The sequence below is a fragment of the Dromaius novaehollandiae genome, chromosome 5 (genome assembly GCF_036370855.1).
Source record: "Dromaius novaehollandiae isolate bDroNov1 chromosome 5, bDroNov1.hap1, whole genome shotgun sequence".
NCBI lineage: Eukaryota > Metazoa > Chordata > Aves > Casuariiformes > Dromaiidae > Dromaius > Dromaius novaehollandiae.
The window spans coordinates 23,810,611-23,833,337 of record NC_088102.1 but is presented as its reverse complement, the minus strand read 5'-3'; the positions used below and the strand labels follow the sequence as shown (position 1 = coordinate 23,833,337).

At 40.5% G+C, this 22,727-nt stretch overlaps 1 protein-coding gene across 2 annotated transcripts in view; it reads right to left on the bottom strand.

Moving 5' to 3' along the window:
- STON2 (stonin 2) overlaps positions 1 to 22,727 on the bottom strand; it is a 79,886-nt gene that overhangs the window by 14,502 nt on the left and 42,657 nt on the right. The gene's annotated exons all lie outside the window — the stretch shown is intronic.

Sequence of the window (22,727 nt, the reverse complement as noted above, 5' to 3'; positions counted from 1 at the left end):
AGAAATTTCAGCTAAGTATTCTGAGGTTACCTAGTTCTCTCCACAGAAAGAAAAACACAGTCGGTACAATACTTTGCATGCTTGAAAAAGACAAGAAAGATATTCAAAAGACTTGGATAAAATGCCAGACTTGCTCCTTTTCTCTCATTTGCCTGTTTCATTCCCCCTCTTCCTTGTTCTGTTTTATTCCTTTCTGTCCCCATATCCTCTACTTTAGAGGACGACCCAGTGGGAAGAAGAAATGAATGCTGAGGAAGGCCACTTCTCCACTCCATCTCCATGTACCTGCCTGCACTTTTGCTGTTATTGCAAAAGTACATGGGGATATGGTGAAGGCACTATAAAAGGGGCCTAGGCAACAATTATTGCACAAGAGAGGCTCTTTGGCTTACCCAGTGGAAAACAGTCAGCCAGTCCTTGGATGTCTCTGAAAAATCTCTAAGAGAAGTTGTGATGTAGGGATGTGCATTAGGATAAGGTAAAACATATTTTTGACTTGTGTTGTGGAAGCTGCCCTCACAGTCTGTCAGTACATGTCACCCATGACCACTGTTCTCCCAGTCTCAGGTTTTGCCAAGACATTTCCCCAGAGGCCTGCATCATCCTACGCTATTTCAGTTCCAGCTGTTTCTGGAGAAGAAAGCTGCAGTGGTAATAAGATATTTTCTAAAATGAACATTATTTCTCAGAGTTCAGAGATTACATAGCTTTCTTCCCACTGGATGCACAGAATGCTTCTCAAAATGGGCAGTCTGCATGAAATTATAATCCGAGGCAGCACCACAGACTTGCCCTACATATGATAGCGCAGTGCTAGCTAGCATTCATGCCTTAGATTCTGACAAACGTATAGATCATATGTTTTAACAAAGTCACTGTTCTTCAGTACAAGCAGAAAAGCGACTGTAAAAAATAGCACTTTAGTATGGCTGTACATGGCTGATGTGAGCATATTTTACATTATTAACAACAAAAACAAAAAACATTTAAGTCAGCATTTAAATTGCCACCAGTTCCCCAAAATGATGACTTTCAGTCCCCTTCTGCCTCACACATATTGTTAGTACTAAGATTTATTATAATAATTGGGAATTATGCACGAAGCATAATGACTCAAATTTGTTTTACAAGCCATGGCTTTGTGGTGCTGGTGATACTACTAATAAAGGAAAACATTCCTCATTCCTTTGAGGACTTCTAATACTCCCGTATTAACAAGATCAGGGTTTCTTATGACCATACCTTTTCCCCATCTGCAATTGCAATTTTCCCTTTTTCTGTATCTTAGCTTTTGACTTGCAGAAACACAATGTGATTCCACAAACAGAGTATTAACACTTCTGTTAAGTTCGAGATAGGCAAAAGAGCAGACATCCTTGGGAGGCCATATGAAATATACACAGAATTCACCTGACATTTTTTTTTTACACTAAACATTTATAAAACATCATAAAATGTTATAAATGTACAGCTTTTTTGATACAGATGTCTTGAAATACAGAGGAATTAAGAGAAGATGGTTTTATAAATGTAAGCATTTGTGTAATTTTTTTAAATGGAAAAATCAATAGACTGTTATTTGATTTGATGTGTGGAAATGCCACATCTAGGAAGTGAAAGAGTCTTTCCTTCTCAAAGTAAAATTAGAAGTAGCTTCTGCTGCTTCCAAAGAACCATACAGTTGGGTATACACATATTTGAAGAATACAAAGGTTGTTCTAGAAAAGGCAGATTTTTAGCTTTGTCTATGAGAATATGACTAACAGCAGGGAGGATAAAATAACAACACGATAATGCAGCTAAGCATCCAAAGAAAGTTCCTGAGAACCAGATGAAATAATCTGTATATCCCAAGAGAAATACTGGAACCTCTGTTACAAAGGCAAATATAGCATGGTGAAGAATTTTGACACTGTTAGAGGATGGCTCAGATGATTTGAGATTTTTCCCATCCTGACTTTTGAAAAGTTCATGAATGCCAATGTTTAAAATGCAAAGGTCCTTAAATCTGGCAACACCCCAGTAGTCTGGGAGAGGGCAGTTAAGAAAGCAGTCCCTTAGATGAACAGTTAAGGTCATCACATCATGCCAGATTGCCCACAGAGCTGTGCAGCTCAGCTCTCCCTTCCTGCCTGCGTGGTGCTTGCAACAGACACTGGCTGTACCTTACTATATACATGCCTGAACATCATTACTAAGCCATTAAATAATTTGGAAACTTAAGTCCCTGGTGAACAATAAAATGCCCAACTGCACTGCAAGTTTTTCCTTCCACAGGCCTCTTAAAGTTTTGCTGGCTTTACAAGTGTTCAGTAGAAAAGGGGTTAATCGTTTCAGTATGATAAACTGGAAAACAGTATTACATTACAATGGACGTAGAATGTCTCCCTGTGATTGGTCTCTTATAACTCACTACAAGGAAAGAAGGCTTTGGATCTCTTTGTTGTTTCGTCTTTCATTTTTCTGTTTAAACTATTCTGGCCTAAACCAACATCCTATAATAGCCAGGTAGTATCACTTCACTTATGCCTGGGGAAAAGGTAGCCATCCAGCTGTTAAAGGGCACTGATACCTTACAAACTGTTCATAATAGAAACTACGCCACAGAAGTAGGGAGAAGAGAGTATTGGAGACCTCTCAAAAAGAAAGCCAGATGAGATTATTACTTTGAGAAATGGATCTGAGCAAAAGCCTGGATTTCCAAATCTCTAAGTACTTGTCTATTTTGCTTCTGGACATAAATTAGCTTGGACTGAGCTTCACAGTCAGGCTACTTCTGTTACCTGAATAAATACACTTATGTTCAATTCAGATAGCTCTAATTTACTTCAGTGTGCAGTACAGGCATACCCTTAACATTGTCACAGCTTCCAGTGGGGTACTTTTCTCCAATATAGCTGACACGAGTCCCTCAAACAAAGTAGACATTGTTATTTTATCTGTTGGCATAGCTGAGTCTATTCTAGGACTTTTGCTGGAAAGTAATCTGCAGAAAGTCTACCTAGACGTTGATATATGGGCAGGTAGTACTTTAGACTTGGCTTTTGTAGATCAGCCAGGTCAAGAGAACGCCAGTTACAAAAAACACAGTGTCTCTGTATTCATAAGCAATGATAGAAAAGCAGAAAGTGCAGACAAACAGAACCTCAGTGAAATCACAGATTAGGCTGTTGTGCAGTTATGTGCCCCTGGCAAATATTATCCTTTCACATATTTTGTATGGAGTCCATATATGGTCACTTCCTTGTATTTCTTTTTCCATATCCAAGTCCCAACAACTGTGTCTGACCACTTTTTTAGTGGTCTGTAGTGTGTCTGATCCTCCCAAAGGAGATAGCATAGTTTAAAGTGAGTGGGCTATCACACTGAAGTGATACAGCCTGACTTCTATTTCCAGCCTTGCCACTGACCTGCTACGTGACTGAGAAAAATGCCTAACCACTTTCACTCTCTCGGCTTCTGGGACTCTTCCCACTTGTTGTATTTTTTGACTAATAAGAGTATAAATGTGGAACAGTGATTGTTTCTCTGTACTACAGTGCCTAGCACATTTCTAGGACCTCTCGGCACTCTACTGGTCATGTCATAATTTGAGTTTAGAAGGGAAAGTCTCAGTTCTTCTGATTTTCAATCATTTAAAATCATTAAATTTTCAATCATTAAACTCCTGTTTAATAATTCAAGACAAGTAAAAATGGGTAGTTTATTTTTTGAAGAGGTTCATGCAAGTATTTCATAAAATCTAAATAGAATGTCTGTGTCACGCCAAATCTTATCTCAAATGACTATGCCGAACTCACTTAGAACACAGTGTAAGTGTGTAAATGTCACATAAGTTGGATATAAATCTATAAACTGGTTCAACAAATATTTCTGTTATGACTATGCACTTGAGAAGAGCTTGAAGTTTGGTACAAACTATGAAGCCAGGTGAGCTTTTGTAAGCTTTCCTGTTTATTGCAGCTCTGTTAATGGTGGAGAGTCAGATGTGTTACTGCTGCAGACATCAGTATAAATTTTTCTAGCTAAACAAGGCTACAGTGGAAAAACACCATGGATATTAATTGCAATTATCTGCAGCTCAAAGCACAGAGGGCTTCTTGTCAATGGGAAGTTACTACCTATTTATTTTGCACAGAGGATATCCCCGTGAGGGTATCAGTTATTATTTCCACATGCTTTCTGGGTACCTATGCTATCAATCAGCATACAGCAACATTAAAGAAATACCTAGAAATGTGCTTTCCAACTTGCTGGGCACTTTCTTTCAATTAGCTTCAGAAAGGATCTCAGAGAGGGAAAAAAGGGGCAATCAACCTTTCACAAGTGAGTATTATGGGAAGGAGCTAGAAGGCCTTGAACCCCTACAGCACTAACAGCCAACAGGTTGGAAGGTACATTTGTAAGCATTCTTGCAGATTTTGAGTGTCTCTGCAAGATCTGATGTGTGAAAGAGACAGCTGCTCGCACAGAGCATGCTCTCTACTTGTGCTGCTTAACACACCACATACAAAAATTTAACAGCAATCTAGTTATCCTGCTTGTTGAACACGTCTATATGAAAGTTAAGTTTTTAACTTTATATTTCACAACACAGTTAAGAGAGATTTCAAAAACAGCACAGACTACATAACCAGCAGAAGAAGGTGCAAGATGAAAGACTAAAGTCACAGACCTAATCACTACGGTTCCCTTTCTTATTCCTTCTGCTCCCACCTGACAGGCTTCTCAGATCATATTGAATGGCTTCATCCTTAAATAACATTTCAGTTTATCATACTCTGTCATATTCTGTCACTGTAACCGTTTGAACTTGAGGATCTAAATATGGGCCATGTAAATCAGTGGCCTGATTAAACACAGTGGAGTTTCACCCCAATTCTACAGTAGTTCTCATCTGAAGTATTAAATAGTCTCTTCCCAGTGGGTTAAAGATTACTCATAAATATGGTTCCTGCTCTTTGGTTAACTACTGAAAATTCATCACAGCAAGTCCCAGCAGGAGTTAAATCATCAAAACAAGTTAAATTGGCAGAAGTCACAAAAAATTATCACTAGTCAGCTTCTAGCTCTATTTAAAACACAACGAATTTCATCCACATTCAATGAATTCAGCCCCATGAGTGTGCCTCTAATTTTTATAAGAATTGCTGTATTTCATTTTAAATGTAAGTCATCAGGCAGATACTAAACTGAAGATGAAATACAAGCAAATTACGACAGCCTCTCACAGTTAGATTGTAGCAGCTCTCATACTTCAAGAAAGCTATTGAAAAGGACTGTCTTCCTTGTAATGCAAAGAAAATCCCAAAGGACTTTAGAGGTTAGCATAGATTTTGTGGCTTTTATTTGTTGATGTCTTGCCATTTTCTTATTATTCTATATCTACACAAACTTACGGATTTATGGGTAGGCAGGACTACTGCACTTCAGCTGTTGGTGCTTGCTGTGCCTTATTGTCCTGAATTACTTATTTGGCTTGTGTCTCCGTCACTGACACTGATTCTTGCTACTTGGAGAGGGAAGAGAACATCATTCCAAGAGCCTAGCCTAACCATTAGGAGACTGGTATCAGACTACGCATAGGAACAGCAGTAGATTCAGATGGAAGCTACATCGCAATCACCTATGTACAGTGCTACAGGAGTGTCCTTTTTTTGGCTCACCTGTTTTCCTTTTCTCTCTTTATCTTTAGTCAATGGGAGAAACCCATTAAATAAAGTCTGAAGTTCAGTCACAGCCCTGTCATTATTCCTTGAGTAAAGAAAATGTTCAAGATAACAAAAATTAGTTTGCAACTTAGAACTTTCCTGCATCAATTAATGTAATAATAGTTAATATTTTCATTATATTACATCCATTGATTAGTTAAACTCTGGTGCATGGAAAAAAAATTCTCAATGTCAGATGTGGTACGGAACAACTGAAATGATATTTCAGCAACTCAGAATCAATGTACAGCTAACTCCCTTTTTGCTTATACAGATCTCTCAATTATGTAGTTTGTTTTTGGCTATAACCATAGTTTTGTAAAAGTTTCATACATGTTGTGCAGTCTGTCCTGTGCAGTCGATTAGGTGACCAGTCTTAAACAGCTAGTCTTAAACAGAACCAAGCATCTGTAACATAGCCAGTGCACAAACTGGTAAATTAGATTCCTATAGCAGATGTCTATGTTTAACAAATGTATCCAAATACACTGTTAAGGATTTTGTCTGGAAATGCTTAGAAGTTGTACCAGTAATCTTAGAATTATAGTGAAGAAAAAACAGACAAACTATCCAAAATTCACCAAAACATTTACCATTTGGAAATTTAATTTGTTGGTTAATGATTAATTCTCCGATATGAATAGCACAGCAGAGAGATATACAGCTTTGAAATATAAGTGAGTGTGTGCCAGGGGCCACAGCAAGCACGACAGATGCACAGGAAAGATGGAGTCTCCAAATAATTTCAATTTATAATTTCAACACTAGGTTCCAAATTAGACGTAGTTCATGCAAGTAACGGACAAGGTTGTTAGTGTCTTGAAGAAACTGATAGATCTTCATGTCATGTAGGAATTATGTGATTACTTTCTAAAACTTTGGGGTTTAGTTTCTAAATCTGTGTTATGCCAAAATTCTGAGAAAACCACAAAGCAGTAAAATAAATCCTGATCCTAAAGGAATACCAATATTTCTTCTCAGATAAGAGAGCAACAGGTCAATTCCTTTGTATAGCAGAGTGAAAAGTACCTGTAACTACTCTCTACTAGCGTTTACATTAGCAAGGAAACTACTTACTAATTTAAATTGTTTATTAGCTTAAACGTTGGGGATTTGTTAGTTAGAGGAAAAAGCCTGAGGCAGAAGACAAAGGTAGCATAACACTTTCAAGAAAAAGCTGTGAAACAGCTGTTGTCACTCCTCCTTGGTGTGTAAACTGAATTGCTTTCAAGCCAACATCCAACTTCTTCTCTGAAAATTTTTCACTGCTTTCTACTGTTCTTTACCTCCTTAAGCAAAGTTGCACAGTTAACTGCAGTTACAGAGTACAGCCCTTCTCCAAAAGATTTAATATTTTATTACAGTCTCATCATACATTAGAAACATTAAACCTTTTTGTAAACAGTATCATCATTATTACCACTTATTTTGCCAGCACATTTGTATCTTCTTTGCATAAAATTTTAAAATCCTGGCTCAAGTTCATATCCAGACATTTTGTTTCCAGAGATATATGCAAAATAAACTGAATGTTTTAATGAAGACTGATGAAACTGCTACTGCCCATAGTCCCCATATGGCCTGTATCTGCCATTCTCAACATTGTGGGACAAACAGGAGGCTGATCATGTAGTGGAAGAATTTTCTTGTATTAGAGAACTAAATATATTTGAAAGTTCCTTAAATTAAATATTAACTGGGAGATGGGAGCAATGCAATTGATTTAGCTATCATTTATTTCATCAAATTGGATATAACTATTGGCTATCTCAAAATAGCTAGTGATGCTAATGAATATAAAAAGAGAACACAATTTTCCTAGTAATAAGTAGAAGACATTATGAACTCTGAGCAAAAGCACTATTTACCACTTAAAAAGCAGCTTTCTTTGATTTTTCAGTAAAGAATGCTACTTTGAAGAGAAATTGAATTAAATACATTTTGCTCTTGTAACACACTTACAAAATGTGGCATTCTCCTCCTATGTGCAAAACAACGGTAGGGAATGTGTCCCAGAAATATTACAGAAAACAAGGATGCTTGATTTAAACACATTTGAGATTCACTGATCTAGAAAGCACATATTTTCCCTGTAGATCAGTTTGTGTTCTTCCATTAGCTGGCCAGAAAGTGGTACATTAAGACTAATATAATTACACTAAGTCTTCAAGATTTTTACAAGATTTAGGCAAGACAATGCCTGTTCAAAGAACATACAATATATATGTGACATAAAACTCTTGTTTTATAATTAGGAATCATTTGAGCCAAATTATGGACTGATCTGAGGTAAGTGGTGCAGAGAATGTTAAAACCTGCTTTTTCTTCCTTAGAGCTTTTTTCTATTAAACACACCTAATATACTCATAAAGTAACCATCTTAACAACTAAGCGTGCATACGTGATTCATAAATCATTACAAAGCAATTTCATTTCCAACCTTGATGACATATGATAGGATATGACTGTTCTTTTTACCACTGTGTCGTCTAACTTCATTCTCTACAAGCATGCTCAATCCAGAGGTTATCAAAACTATGACTACACCTCAGTGCTAGCCATTATTACTACAAATGGAGTACTTAAGCTCCCAATTTGGCTAGGTGAGACAAAGCCTGTATGTGAGGGGACAGAGCAGAGCTGGGAAATACGAAGCTGAACCTGTTCCAATAGAGGGATCAATAAGAAGACTGAATGATGAATGAATTTCTCGACTTCATCTTTTATTCGAAAGGAGAAAAAGGAACAAACATGAACCACAGATGATGCAAGCATGACACATTTTTTAAAAGCAGTTCTTTGCAAAGTACATTTGCTAAGATAAATGAAGACAGTTTGCTTCTGAATGTACTTTGGACTTTGCTTCAATGCACAAAGATCTGCTTCACCTCTGATTATAATCAGCAGTATATAGAGCAAGTACTTTAGTAATGGAATTGCCACTGAGCTGAAAACATGGAGCTCATGAAGAAACATTCTGAGGGTGAATGAGGAAAGAGAAGTGCTACTGCTAGCCCAAGGAGTTTCAGGAAGCTCGTGATATTTCGGTAAAAAGAATAAATCTGTAGCCAATCCTAACAATGCAAAGACAATGCCAACTCTGTCTCGCAGGAGCTGATAACTAGCATGCATTGACAAGCTCTTTTTTGCACAAAGCAGGTGTGTACATCTCTCATGCACAGACAATATGGTACTTCATTATGTCATAATTTTGCAAGCAATGTGTGATGGACTGATAACAAAATACAGAGGTTTGCAGACCTCTCAGGTTTCTTCTTCTGTTTTCTTCTTCTTCTTCAGCACCATGTGGGGTAAGCCTGACAGCTGCAGTGCTAAAATACATTATCTCCAAAATACATTATTGCCCAACAATTTTGGCTCCCCATAACATTTAAAAATAGTAGCACTGACTTCCTGATTCCTGCACCCAAGGCATTTCCCAGGATCAAGTTTTATATCAAGTCAGCAGCTCAGCTTCAGTTTGCCAGATTTGTCTGCATCTCGGGTTATCCAGGCAAGAGGTAATCTCATATTTATACACTGCCTTTAAACTGAGCAATCTCAAAATGATTTACAAGTTATGCCACTGCTCAGTTATTTCAAAAATCTGAAGACCTGTTTCCTGTTTTCTAATATAAGGCTCTGTGTAAACTTAAACTTCAGGTTCATATTTTAATCATCTAGTTACCTGATTGACTGTAAAGATAGATTTGTTCCATAGACACACAGCTGATACATACTTATAAATTATGGAATTTAACAGTGCTCCACTGTTGCTGCAGCTTATGCTAGTATTTTTTTTCCCCCTGTAAGTTGTTATGCAAACATTTGTTGTTTTAAAATGCAGAGAAGATCATTTAACCATGCAATAGTAGCCAGTTTGGCCAGTCCTTCCTGACCCAATGCAAGACAAAGCATGTGGAACCTCCAGGCTACAGTGAAGATATATTAATTAACATGTGAGGTGCTCAGTGCTAAGGTGAGAGGAGCTGTAGCAAAGCCATGTCTCAGCCTTGTTATAATGTTATGTGACGTCTGTTTTAAATTCCTAGGTGGATTTTTGATGCATAACACAAAGGACTGAAGGAGACAAGCTGGAAATAGTGTGACAAAAACAAAAGACCAGCTTGATTTATATGTAATGCTTGAATCCATGTAGATGTCATTCAGGATGCCTCTGCCAAAGCAACACCCCCACCCTCAACAAAAAAATGGTAACTGCAGGTGTTTGAGAAGTAGCATGATGCAAAGGACGTGACACAGGAATGGGCTGAAAAAGGTGTAGGTGCTAACATGAACTGTGTCGTTGTCTAAGTGACCTTCAGTTAGCAATTTATGTTCTCTGCTCTGCAAGTTTCCTCCCTGTAGCAAAGCAAAAATGCTGATATAATGGAAAGCATTAATGGCTGTTGTCAAGTGTGCTTGATGAACAGGCAACCATAAACCATGTTAAAGCTTGTGGGCTTTCCAGGGACCATTCAGGATAAATGGAATAAGCAAGGGAGATCCTTTAGGGAATAAAATGATTGTAAACAGTAGAAGCTAGGGCCCATGGCTGAGCAAAACCTAACACATATAAGCCAAGGAATTTCCTTGTGCACTGGCTGCTTGCCATATCTGGATGACAGCAAGCAGAAAGGTAGAGAAACTGCAGCAAGAATACGGCTTTGACACCAAAGACTGCATGCTTAAGTACAGTACTGTCTGTGAACTTAAAAGAGACATGCCCTACTGTTTGTTCCTCCTCTATACAGACAAACAAGAGCACTATCCACACTATTTACAATCAAGAAGGATTACACCAAAAATATTGGAGTTAAGCTAGAAAGACTTCTAGCAACAGTCAGCAAAATACTCTCTCCTGAGATCTAGGTATGACAAATATTTTGAGAGAGAGAGACAGAGAGAGAGGCATAGTTCCCTCTGCCAAAAAGAGGTTCAGACTGATCTAATATTGACAGGGAGCAAAACTGATCACAGTTGGAACAAACGTCTTTTATCAGCTGTTGATAGTGAAGTTGGAGAACATTTATAAAATAGGAAGAGAAGTTGGAGTTTTCCAAGGACTCTCTGATGAGCATGGGGCTTGCTCCTCACCCTGTGATTATAAGGGCATGAGGATTGTTTGTATCCACTCTTTTAAACTGTGCAGCAGAAAGACCTAAATATTTGCTCAGGAAGAAATAGGCTGATAAAACGAAGGCCTATGGGGTTGCTCAAAGATCCCAAATAAGAAAAGTTTTGCATTGCATGAAAATACTCAGAGAAACCCTGGAGGAAAAAGTTTTACCAGCTCCAAACAGTTACTGAGACCTTGGAAAGCAGACGCTTGATCTAATGCATACTGGAACATGCTTGTTATACTCAGATGGGCACCAATTTGTTTCATAAACACTCTTACACTTTGTCTTCCAAATCCATATTACGCCCTCACTGAGGTTGCAGGGTTGAGTCAGAGTTCTGCATAGTGATTTTTCACCTGTTGAGGACTTTAAAGATGTGTTTTAGATCTATGCTGAATAAGTTGTTTTATGGACACAGGACATAAGAAGGAATACTTCCACTAGCAGTAATCTGACTTTAGCCTCCTTTACGGTAATGTTTAAAGACTGTTCTAAGTTTTTGTCCATCCAGGAAAGTTATAGTCATGTTACAAGGGCTGCCTTGGAAACTACCTTTCATAGCATGGTTGTATTGGCAATCATAGTTCAGAAGTCTGCCCTGCCAGTCCGACTAGCACAACCATACTAAAGACAGTCTCACAACTTCAGCCAGCTCCTGGAACTGATGGAGCTGATGCAGCTCACCTTTCATACATACAAAATTAAAGGGTCCCTGAGGATGGGTTAGGACAGAGGGGCATGTTCATCTAAATACACTTTAGTTAACTGCTCCTGCTATAAGGCAGTTTTAGAGTCTTGTCACCTATCTCGTGATACTATCAGCACCTCATCTGTAATCTCAAGGTAGCTGCCCACAAGCCCAGGAGACTGTTATAAGGGAATTGCTCATTTATGATGTATTGCTCTGATTGATCAGGCCATTCCCCACTTTGCGCAAACAGTCGTCAGCTCCTAGCCTGGGTATCCCTTAACACAGCCTTTTCCTTCAGTCCAGGCTCCCATCGTAAAAGCCCAGCTGTTGTGCAACTATTCACAATTGCAGGAAATCAACAGAACCAAATACTGGGCTGTTATCTTTCTTATGTCATTCGGAGTTCTGTTTTTCATGTGTGTGTGCGTGTGTGTAGCCACCACAGTACACAGGGTTATTTAGGGCCACTCCACAGAAGCTGCCAAACAGGAATGATCCAGCAAGTCATTTCTTCCTCTCTCCCTTGGGCCATACTGGTGTGTTTACAAAGAAGAGTTAGGTATGAACCTCACTGTTAAATAAGAGAGTCTTACCAAAAGAGACCCAAGTATGAAGGCTGGAAAGAAGCAAACCATGATATTTTCATAGTGATCTGTGGTGAGAAGTGAAGACGAAACCCATGCTTCCTTCCTCTCTGCACAAATTCTAACTTCCTATATTCCCATTTCTAGCAGGCATCTTCTCTCCCAAGATACAGTTCCATCTGTGGGCAAAACACACAGTATGCAGTGCCCAGATTCTCTTATGCTAGCCCTGCATAGCTTATAAGCTATTCTGATTTCTTTTCCTGTTAAGTCCTTAGCTCCCTCCATCACCACAAAGCTGTGTATTCCCCTCTCCCCCAAATGATGCTCTGCGTTCTTTTGAGAGGGAGAGGAATCTGCCCAATCATCTCTCTTTCTTTGCAAGATAGAAACAAAGAGCAGAGAATATTAAAATAATCTTGTGGAGAGGTAGAGTCCCCAGATGTCAGCCATCTCAGTGTGGTATAAGAATTAAGTGCTATATTTATATATAGTGTGTGCATATATATATGTATGTGTGTACATATATAGTGTGTGTATATATAAATATATATGTATACATATGTGTGTGTGTATGAAAGGAATAAATTATCAGCTTTAAAGATGATGAACAAGGAATCCTGAAAATTTCTGTCATGGAATAGCAGTTACTAGGAATGAGGCAGGTACAGAGGCTGGATGGCACAAGGCTCTGATACGGTCAGGGCAATCCCCATGCCAAACTTACCACAGAAAACTAAGCAGAAAGAAACTTCTGCATTCTTGTAATGTGGATGAGACCTAGCAGGTCTTCAGGGTACAGGACAAGATGAAAACCAAGAAAGATGGCCAATGTGACAGTAAACCTTTGCGCCTTTATCAGACGAAAGGGGAAGTACCTTGAGTGCTGTGCAGCCAGTTTGGCGGCCAGCAGCGAGACCAGAGCTGAGCACAGAATGTGACTGATGTGAAAGACAACAAAAGGGGCCCCACAGCAGCTGTGCCCTGTAAACAAAGCGAGGCTTTCTGAAAGGCCGTGCGAGATTTCGCAGAAGAACCCTGAAAGAATTAAGGTCTGCCAGAAGGAAACAGCAGGGATTAGAGAAATGAGGACCACAGGATAAGATACTAAGAGGACTGTGACTGCTGAGTTTGAAAAGAAAGGTATACAGACTACAAAACGAAAAAAAGTTATCAGTGTATTCCTATAAAAACATCAAAAGGACATTCAAGAAAAGAATGGGCAACAAACGCTTAACAGGTAACAAAAGTACCCTAAAGTACTATTTTATTAAGTTTTGGAACTCATTGTTGCAGGAGGCCTGAGAGGAGTTATCTAAAAAGACCAGTACTGCTGTGAACGAGTGACTACCTCAGTTCCCTAAGGAAACACTGTATTCTCGTGTTTCAAGAAATAAGCTGATCAATGCCTGGGTAGGGAGAAATTTTTCTTCATGAGGTAATGTTGCACAATTGTTTTTCTATATTACGGAAATGAGTTTTGGGGGGATTTTTTGCCCAGTGGTTTACTGGCATAAAGTATGGATAAAGTGTCAGAAATAGATGCCAGATAAAGAATGTACCATTAGGTTCATCTCAGCTTGCTTCTAGTGGGTTAACAACGCTAGAAAAAAGTATCTAATGGGATTTAGGAAAATGACGTAATCTTTGACCTTTTGAGCTGCAATCTTCCCAGTGACTGCAGTTTGCAGGTTGATACCACTCACCTGGGTCACACTGAGGCCAAATGCGGGAAATGAAAAGGCCAGCCAAGAGGATGAGGACATGCCCCTTATGAAAAGCTCTGAATTCAACATCTCCCATGAAAATGGTATTTCTTGTATGATTTGCTAAGAAGCATGTGTACGAACATTTGCACTCATGAAGGAGAATTCTGCCCTCATTCTGGCTTGATGAAGGTGAAGGTTTCTGCTTGGAACAAGAAAAGAGATTATACTGGAAGGGAGTGTGTTTATCTGAACCAGAATTTTAATATTCCAGAAAGGCTGACAGTTTGAAAGACTAAATCCTGTATTTACGAACTCAGCAGTATCCTCCCCCTAACCTTCCCCATCCTCTGTGCACAACATAAGGAGACAGCCTCAAGGAAAATAAGATATCTACTTGACATGCGGCTAATTCTGTGTTTAAACTCTTTGAGCAGGGTGTGAACAAAACTGATCCTTAGGACCAATTCAGCCAATGATTTTTGATATGAAAAATGGTTTCCCCATAAAACAGACCGAAACCCAACTCTTATCACAGGATCTGAGCAGCTATCAGATGGCAGCAGCTTGACTACCCAGGGGTGAAAGACTGTGCCACAGCCTTGTGGGCTAGCCAGTCTCCTTGTAAATAGTTTCACAAGGCATCAGGAAGCAATTAGCAAATCCCAGCAAAATCCAATTATGCCTCCTGTCCTCCTTCATGAAGTGGCACTTCAGAAAAGCCAGAATTATTTTGCCCATCTCTCTCCTACAGTTAAAATGGAAATTAAGGGAGTTTTTCCTTTAAACTAATAGTCCTATTTAGTCCCTTCTTTGTGCTGGACCTTTTGTCGTCAGGAAGAAGCGGCTTCATTGGAAGCTCATGGAAAGACAACTGTCCTGAGGACAATGAAGCTGTCTGCAAACCAGACATTTCTGAATGGAGGCAACTATGGCTCAGACAGACGAATTTTCAACCTGTTGCTATAGCAGCGGGGTGAATGCAATTCGGGGCAGGCTGCGGCTGCCACAGCCATGGCATGGTGGCCTACCCACTCCAGGGTACTCCCTGCACTGCCTAGCCCACAGGCTATGCACAGCTATTAATGAAAGGAAGAAATGTTAACCCTTGGTTGCCCTCTACTAGCAAAATGAAGGGGGCAGTACTACCATACTGGAGATAACTGGTGTGACCTCCAGATGGGAAAGGTAGAGAAAAACAAGGCAAGGAATATATTTAAAGTCCACTGTTAGTGCTGAATTAGTGCAGGCTAGCTTTTATGAAAGACATTCTGGACTATCTGCTTGTGTAGCCTTGGAGCTAATTACAGAATTTGAAATAATTAGATCAAAAAAAAAAAAAATTGGCCTCAAATGGGTTAAAAACACAGCATGTTTCTAACTGACATCCTTCTGGTTCACCAGAATTAATAACAGAGTGGAGAAATTCATAATGTTCTTGGTTGTACTCATTTTCCAGGGAGCTCAGGTTGATAACAAATGCTGAGTGGTGGTTCTGCAACTTTAATGTACAGCAACAACTAAACCTGCATATTTTGTCTTTCTCCTGCACAGCATGCTACAGCGTGAACAATTAGCAAGTCATTTAAGGAAGGTGGCAAACACTTCCCAAACACAAAGAATAAATATAGACTGCTCTGGTACTATTATCCTCTGCAAATTCTGGGTAGACTTTAATAGGAGGATGGTTGCTGGAATTCTATATGCTTAAACTAACTTTTGGCTCCCAGCATTGAGTCTCCATACATGCAGGCAGATCATGCGTGCAGTCTCCATACATGCATGCAGGGCATGTGGATTTGTAGAGTCTACACCAAAGACTCCCTGTCCAAACTGAAAACTTCTGGCTCCTTTTGTAATAAGCAAGAAATTTTTAGATAATTTTTGATTAAAAAAAAGAAACAAGATAAATTGTTATCCTCCCATTCCTATAATTATTCATTGTAATGCCTGGGTACAGAAACTGAGGGAACAACCTCCAGCAGAGACAAAGTAATTCCCTTTTCAGCCAAGAGAAGTTTTACTTTTGATTCAGCTAAAAAAACAAGAATTCTGCTTGTAGCAGCTGTCTACTTTAATAGTTTGTAAACTAAGTTTATATAAATATGTTGTCTGGATGTTTGTACATCCTCTTTTCAGCCTACAAGGCAGAATAAAAATCTCTCGAGAAGAGGAGCTCTCACGAGAGTTTCTGCACTTCAGGTCAGGACAGAAAACCTCCGGGATCAGCATTCCTGACAGCATTTCAGTGATTCTCGGTTAGTCCCAGCTGGAACCTGTACATGCTGAGGCAGATGCAAACAGACATGAAACTAAGCACAACTGAACACTTTCCAGCTTCTGGAGAGCTCTGGGGTTCAGCGTAAATTGGGGAAGGAGAAAGCTCAGGTTGATTCTTTTATCTATGTTACTTCATTCATTCCCTCGCAAGGGACCACCTGGAAAGTGGATTGCCATGTTTGCCAACAGATGGCCAGATGCCAAGCAGGTTTCACTACTCAGCGCAGACACTCCTCGGCCAGGTAGGCTCTGCGCACGCCGCATGTTGCAGCAGGTGAGATATAAACCAAGACTCTTCTACTCTGTGAGCAGCAATCGCGCTAGACGCAAAGGGGAGCCTCTCCTGCTACACTGAATCAGTAGGAGCCACTCTTAGAGGGCAATTTTGTAAATCTCACTTATTGTGGTCTATAAATGTATTCTACCATGAATAGTATGTTCAATAGTTATGTATTGAGGGATAAGGATGCGTGGATTTCACTCAGCTAAGGCGGGTCAGAGGCAAGCAGGGCAACATTATGGGACAGAGGGCACTTTTAGAAGCAGCATTCTGAAAAAGATTTGGACGATTATCAGCTGAATAATCACCCTCTGGTGCAACCTTGAGGCTAAAAGAACTGATATAATATGAGGAAGAGAAAAACATGAAGTAGAAGGACGTTCATTTTACTTGTGTACATAGCATGGCATGATTCCTGATGGACCACTAAGACCCATTCTCTTCTCCAGAATTCAGGGAGGTTGAAAAACTGGGGAGGGTTCACAAGATCCACAAGAACATTCAAGGAATAAAAACCCTACTATATATCAAAAGACAAAACCTCAATCTATTCGATCTACTCCAGAGGAGATTCAGGAACAAGCAGTCTCCAAGCACCTACACAGAAAATTATAAAAGAAAAAAGCTCTTTGATCTAATAAGCAAAATGTGATAGTTGGAAGGCAACAGTGCACAAATTGAGGTTAGAAATTGGATGCAGATTTTTTTAACAGCAAGAGCAACTAACCACTGAACCAACTTATCAAAACATGACTGGAGTGTTTCAAGCAGATTAGGAGTTGTTCTAAAAGATTATTTCAGTTCTTGTAGGAATTAAGTCAGGGATGTGCTATGGTTTGTGACAGGAAGATGCCCTGGCTGCATGATCACTTTAAAGCTTTTTGACCTTTTCATCTATGAATTGGCTAGTAAATTTTTAAACAGCTATTCTTGTAACTATACACAAGAAAAATAAAGTAACAATTATTTAAGTAAAACCAGTTCCATCTCACTCCCCCCTTGCCTGATGAATTTAAAAATAGCTGAATGAATTTTAGTGCTGCTCCCTCACAGAAAATCACTAATGTAACAAGATTAAGGATGGAGAGTTGACGTTGAATTGAGCATTTTGGAATTGGCGGTAAGGAACTGAAAGCAGAAGTTATACAGAAAGCCAGGACAGTACTCAGGAGGCCCGATACATCCGTATCTGTGGGGATGTCTTCACACATCCTGATCTCCAAGTGCTCAGACACACAGACCATACATGCTCTTACACATAATGAGCCTGCAGTACAAGCTACTGTTTAAAAACAACAGAGCAAGAGAAAAGTTGTATCAAATTATACTTTCTCATAGATCACAGCAACCAGACTTAACTGACCTTTGCTTTCCGCATTTCAGAACTCAGTTCTAAGTGTATGCTTACTTGTAAATCCAGCTGCTTATTCCTGTATTCACGGGGGTAATGGATTTCTTGTGTTTTCAACAAATACTGAAACACTGAAGTCCTCTAACAATGCAGCACTTGACTAATCTGAATTGCTCACTCACCCACTGAAATTCTATACAGAACAGCTCAGCGCTGTTAATCTCGCAGCAAAACCTGCTCCCAAACCTTCCCTTTCTCGAACACCTCCGTGGGCACAGACACAGATTTCCATATCCCTTCAGCAATATTTGGAGAAAATTAATATAGTTCTTTTTGTATGCTTCAGTTTATCTCCTTGCACCACAGAGAAGCTTTTATCAACAAGGAAACAGCCTACTTTTCCTCTGTCTGATCAGAAAAGAAATAACCTCCCACAAAAGTTCATGAACCAAACTGCCCTCCTCCCCCACATCCTCCTTGATTTTCAAGCCTGGTGTATTTCTACCAGCACAGTGGGCACTATAGATACGGCACCGGAGGACATTACATGCTGATTTAATTGTGTACATATTATTTACAACAATCACTCTGCTAAAAGTTTTCAAACTTTCAAAAGCTTTTCATTGTCGGAGGACCAAAACTCAACCCTCCGCCTCATCCTACAAGTTCCACAGCACCAAACTCTTCCTGTAAAGAAAAGTTTCCCAAGTCAGGGGTATCGTGTTACAGGTTCCCTTAGACTTCAGTAGCTAGGACATTTCTCCCAGTCCTCTCTCTCTGCAGTTCATCCATCAACCATCCCTCCATCTCCCCACCCGCCCACATACCCATCCGCTCCTCGGCCCCTGCCGCTATCCTACCTTGCTCCTAGACGAATTCTCGTCCTCCGAGTGCTGAAAGCGATCCCGATCGCTCCGATGAAGGGTCGGACACCCTTCTTGCTGCAGGCAGCCAGGGCTCAGAGGAGGCGCTTGCTGCGCGGGCCCGCGACGCCGGCCGGCGACCCCGCGTGTGCGGGCGGCCTGGCGCGGGAGGCGTGCGGGGAGGTATGCGCGCGGCGTGCTGCGGCAGGGCCCCTGGCTCGCTGCCTGCCAATCCGCCCCGCCGCCTCGGGTGGGCAGGGCAGATATGAAAAAATGTGCAGGTTACGTTCAGCTCTGGCACACCCAGAAAAGAAGGCGGTGGGAGACGGGCGGCGAGGCGGTGAGCTACAGACTGAATGGGTGGGAAACCTCATGTTAAACCCTGGCAAACAAAAACCTCAGCTTTTTCCTTCATAGAAAAAGCTACCTTTTCTGGCAACCCCCCCCCCCCCCAAAAAAAAACTCCAAACCAAAAAGTTTTCAGCTGATCACCTTGCAAGAAACTCAGCAGCCTGCTCCCTGTGTCAGCAACTGAATCACTCTCTACACTTAACCCTTCAGATGCCAGCTGGGTTTAGGGATAGATCTTTTTCCCTTCCTCTTAGCTGAACTGTTTTGGATTTATTCCAGATTGGGTATCTAGAGAGATAACTTCGAAATGCAGAGTACTGACCACATTTTAAATAAATTTGTAATTTTTAAATCTATACTTCTGCACCTCCTTGGAAATATTTTCCTATGTCTCTTTCAAACTAAAGGACAGAAATTAGAAGGAGGTTTCTGATCATCAGAAGTATGTGAGATTCTAATGCAGTCTTACAGAAGGAATATCAAAGGCATAAAAATCCTGCTTAAGGTGAAACATGACAAATTTTTGACAGGGATAACATGATATGTCCATTTGTGATAGCAGGGGATTAGACTTCACAAACCAGGAAGTTCATTCCAGCTCTTCCCATAAAAGCCAAATGAAAGAAGGAAATATATATAATATAGCCTATATATCGAACAGCCAGATTCACCGAAACAGAGTACTCTACATGCAAAACGTACCTCTCAAATCTCCCAATTTAGCTTACCCTGCCTTTATCCCCTCTCGCCCCCCACCAGTTTGGCTATCAGACTCAAGACCACAGGGACAAGCTGTCAGGGCCGCAGAGGAACAGCCAGCATCCTTCCGCTCCGTTGTGACATTGTTAGGGTTACTCAGGTTTTTCTCATTTCCCCTTGATGGTTACTATGGAGAAATAAAATGTATTTGGGATTTTGACACACTAAGGAAAACAAACAGATTTGAAGGCAAGGTTATCTGGATAATTTGGGAATCATGCCAGAAAGTATCTGGCTTACCTGTAACTCACTGATTTGACATTTAACCATTAAAATAAATCAGTACAGGAATTATTTGACGTACACTCAATTACCTGCAGAAGGTAAATGGTTTTATGGGATGAACGGTAGAGCATGACATTGCACAGAATCAACAGAGAAGGTCCCGGCTACAATTGGTCTAATGGCAAGAGAGAATTAAATGATGAAGGGGGATTCGATTAAGAAATGACGAGGTGATCAGGTGCCATAGGGACGAGTGTGTTATACAAAAGTCTTTCAGGTGGCAGAGAGGCAGAACAGCAGGCAGCAAAGCTGATGCCGACAGCCCCCGAAAAAGGATGCTAGCCTCGCTGAGGAGCGGATCGCAGCTTCCAGTGCGGGCAGGTGGGGGGCAGAATCGGTATTCGATGCCTCTCCCCAGGAAGAAACCCCTGCTGTATGAAGAGTGACCAGCTAATGGCCCCAGCCTGCACCAGCCCCCCCATCTAGACCTTTGAAAATTTGAGCCTATGCTACTCATCCTAAATTACTTGGTTAGTGAAAGAGCTGGAAGGTTTGTTTCCTAATGTCCCCAAGTCTGCTTGCCAATCATGACACCATCCCTTATGCAAGACTATCACTGCTCACTTCCCTCCTGCACCCTGTTGCAATAGCTTTGCAGAGCAGACAGGATTTTCTCTATCAGCATTAAGAAAAGGCACCTTCTGTTTCACAAAGGCTAAAAATTCCCTGGCTCGTGGCAAGTTGAGGCTAAGGCAGAACAAGATGGAGAATTAGCCGAAGGACAAACTGCTTAAACAGAAACTTTTAAAGGTGTGGGGCTTAAACAAACACCCTGGCTGGGAAAAAATGAGTATTGCAACCTGCTCTCATGACTTTCCAAGTGAGCAACGATCCTTTACTTGCTTTTATCCTTTCTCTCCGCAGCCAGGGGAGAGGACCTTTACATAGATAATTTTGTCTGCTGTTCTGTCTGCTGCTTCTGTCTTTCTGTGTGAAACTGTAAAGTAAAACAACTAGGGGGATGAAGTCATCCTCCCCGGGTCTCCCTCTTTTGTTTCTTGTTCCCAATTAAAGTCCATAATTAATCTGGCCACCAAGACGGAGCACGGCACGGGGCACTGGGATGTCACGGACATACCAAAGCAAACTTGTTTCTCAGGAAACAGGTTTTTTTTCTTCACACAGTCTGTTACAAAATTTTAAAATGTGCACAGAATTTACCATAATTAAAATAGGAATATAATCAGATTTCTGGAAAGAAAATTCTGTTTCACAAAAAATAGATGCGTTAAAAGACTGTTGTTATCTCTAAGCTGAAAAACTCTAGGACTCTCAACAGCCTTTGTGGAAAATAAGGATAAGCCCACTCCAAAATGCCTGTTAGGCTGGTGGCTTTCCCTTTAGTTGAGGGAAACCCACATTCAACTCTGCATTCTTGTTTACACAGAGCAGAAACTTGAGCTCCATGTCCTTCATCCTAGAGAGGGACCCTAGCCACCACATTACTGCCCATTCTGGGACTGTTTTTCAAAAGTCCACCTTGGACCTCTATGGAAAGTTCTGCCAACCCCAGTACAGCTGTGAAACTTTCTGTGAACTGACGTTTTCCAGCAATGCCCAGCAGGAAAACTAAAAAGAGCTGATAAATACTGGGCATCTTCCAAGACTCCTTCCAAGACAACATAAGATTAGCTTTTTGATATCTGTCATTTCTATGTCAGATATTGTTGTAAATAACTAATCAGTGGAATTTTTATTTTTACTGCTATGGACCTATCTGACTAATGGATCTCATTGCAGGAAAAAATCACCGAAGAGGCCATAAGCTTTCCAGGCTACCCATGATCTGCTCTATTTTTCATCATAGTTCACCAGGCTTTATTCACATCCATCCTTACAGAAGGTGAAACCTGGATCAAAGTCTGTTTCAACTCTGTTTCCTCAGGCACTTAGGGTATAGATAACAGATGAGGATTTCCTCTTAAGCACTTGCCACTACTGGTCTAAGTGTGCTCATCTTGCAGCAGTTGAGAGAGAAAGAGACAATGAACCAAATCCAGCCTGTAAAATTCAGCTGAATGCAATCCCATGTCAGCCTTGTTTGGTTTCAGTGTCTGTAACTTATTTTGTAACCAATGACTTCTGTGCAGGAGCAATCCCAGGATCGTTTTCTTGGGAAGAGAAGATCACAAGATTAAAACTCTGTGATCTAGAATGCGTTACTAGCATACCATCCTGGCAGTACAAGAAGAAAGTTTGGGCCAGGATATTTTCAAAGCAAAAAAACACATATGAGGAACAAAGCCTTAAGGGATTAAAAGCATCAAGATACAATGGGAGAGAAGAGTAATTTGAAGCCAGAGCATCCACAGCTATATAACACATGGCTCAATCCAGGCACTAGTTAGAGCTAAGTATGGCTTCTCATGACTGAAAACATGAATAGCCAAACCCACTAATATCAGGGAGCTCTTTGAGACATCATCTAAGATGAGCTTCTGCTTGTAACATGTTGCCACATGCTTGAGACACTATTTTGCCAGCAAGCATTCAAGGTCTGTGGGAAGAGCAGAGTATAGAAAGAAGGTCACAAGCCACAGACCAATGCCCAGGATGTCCTCGTGTGCTGGGACTCTCATAGGCACCTCCTTCATTCCCAAGAACGTCCTAACTGGGGCTGTCATTCAAATCCTTGTCATGCTTCAGATATCCTATCACATGTAATCAAGCCTTTCTCTGACTCCTAGTTGCAGACTGGAGCTCTCTCCCCCTTAAAGATGATATTGGCTGAGGAGAGTCTAAA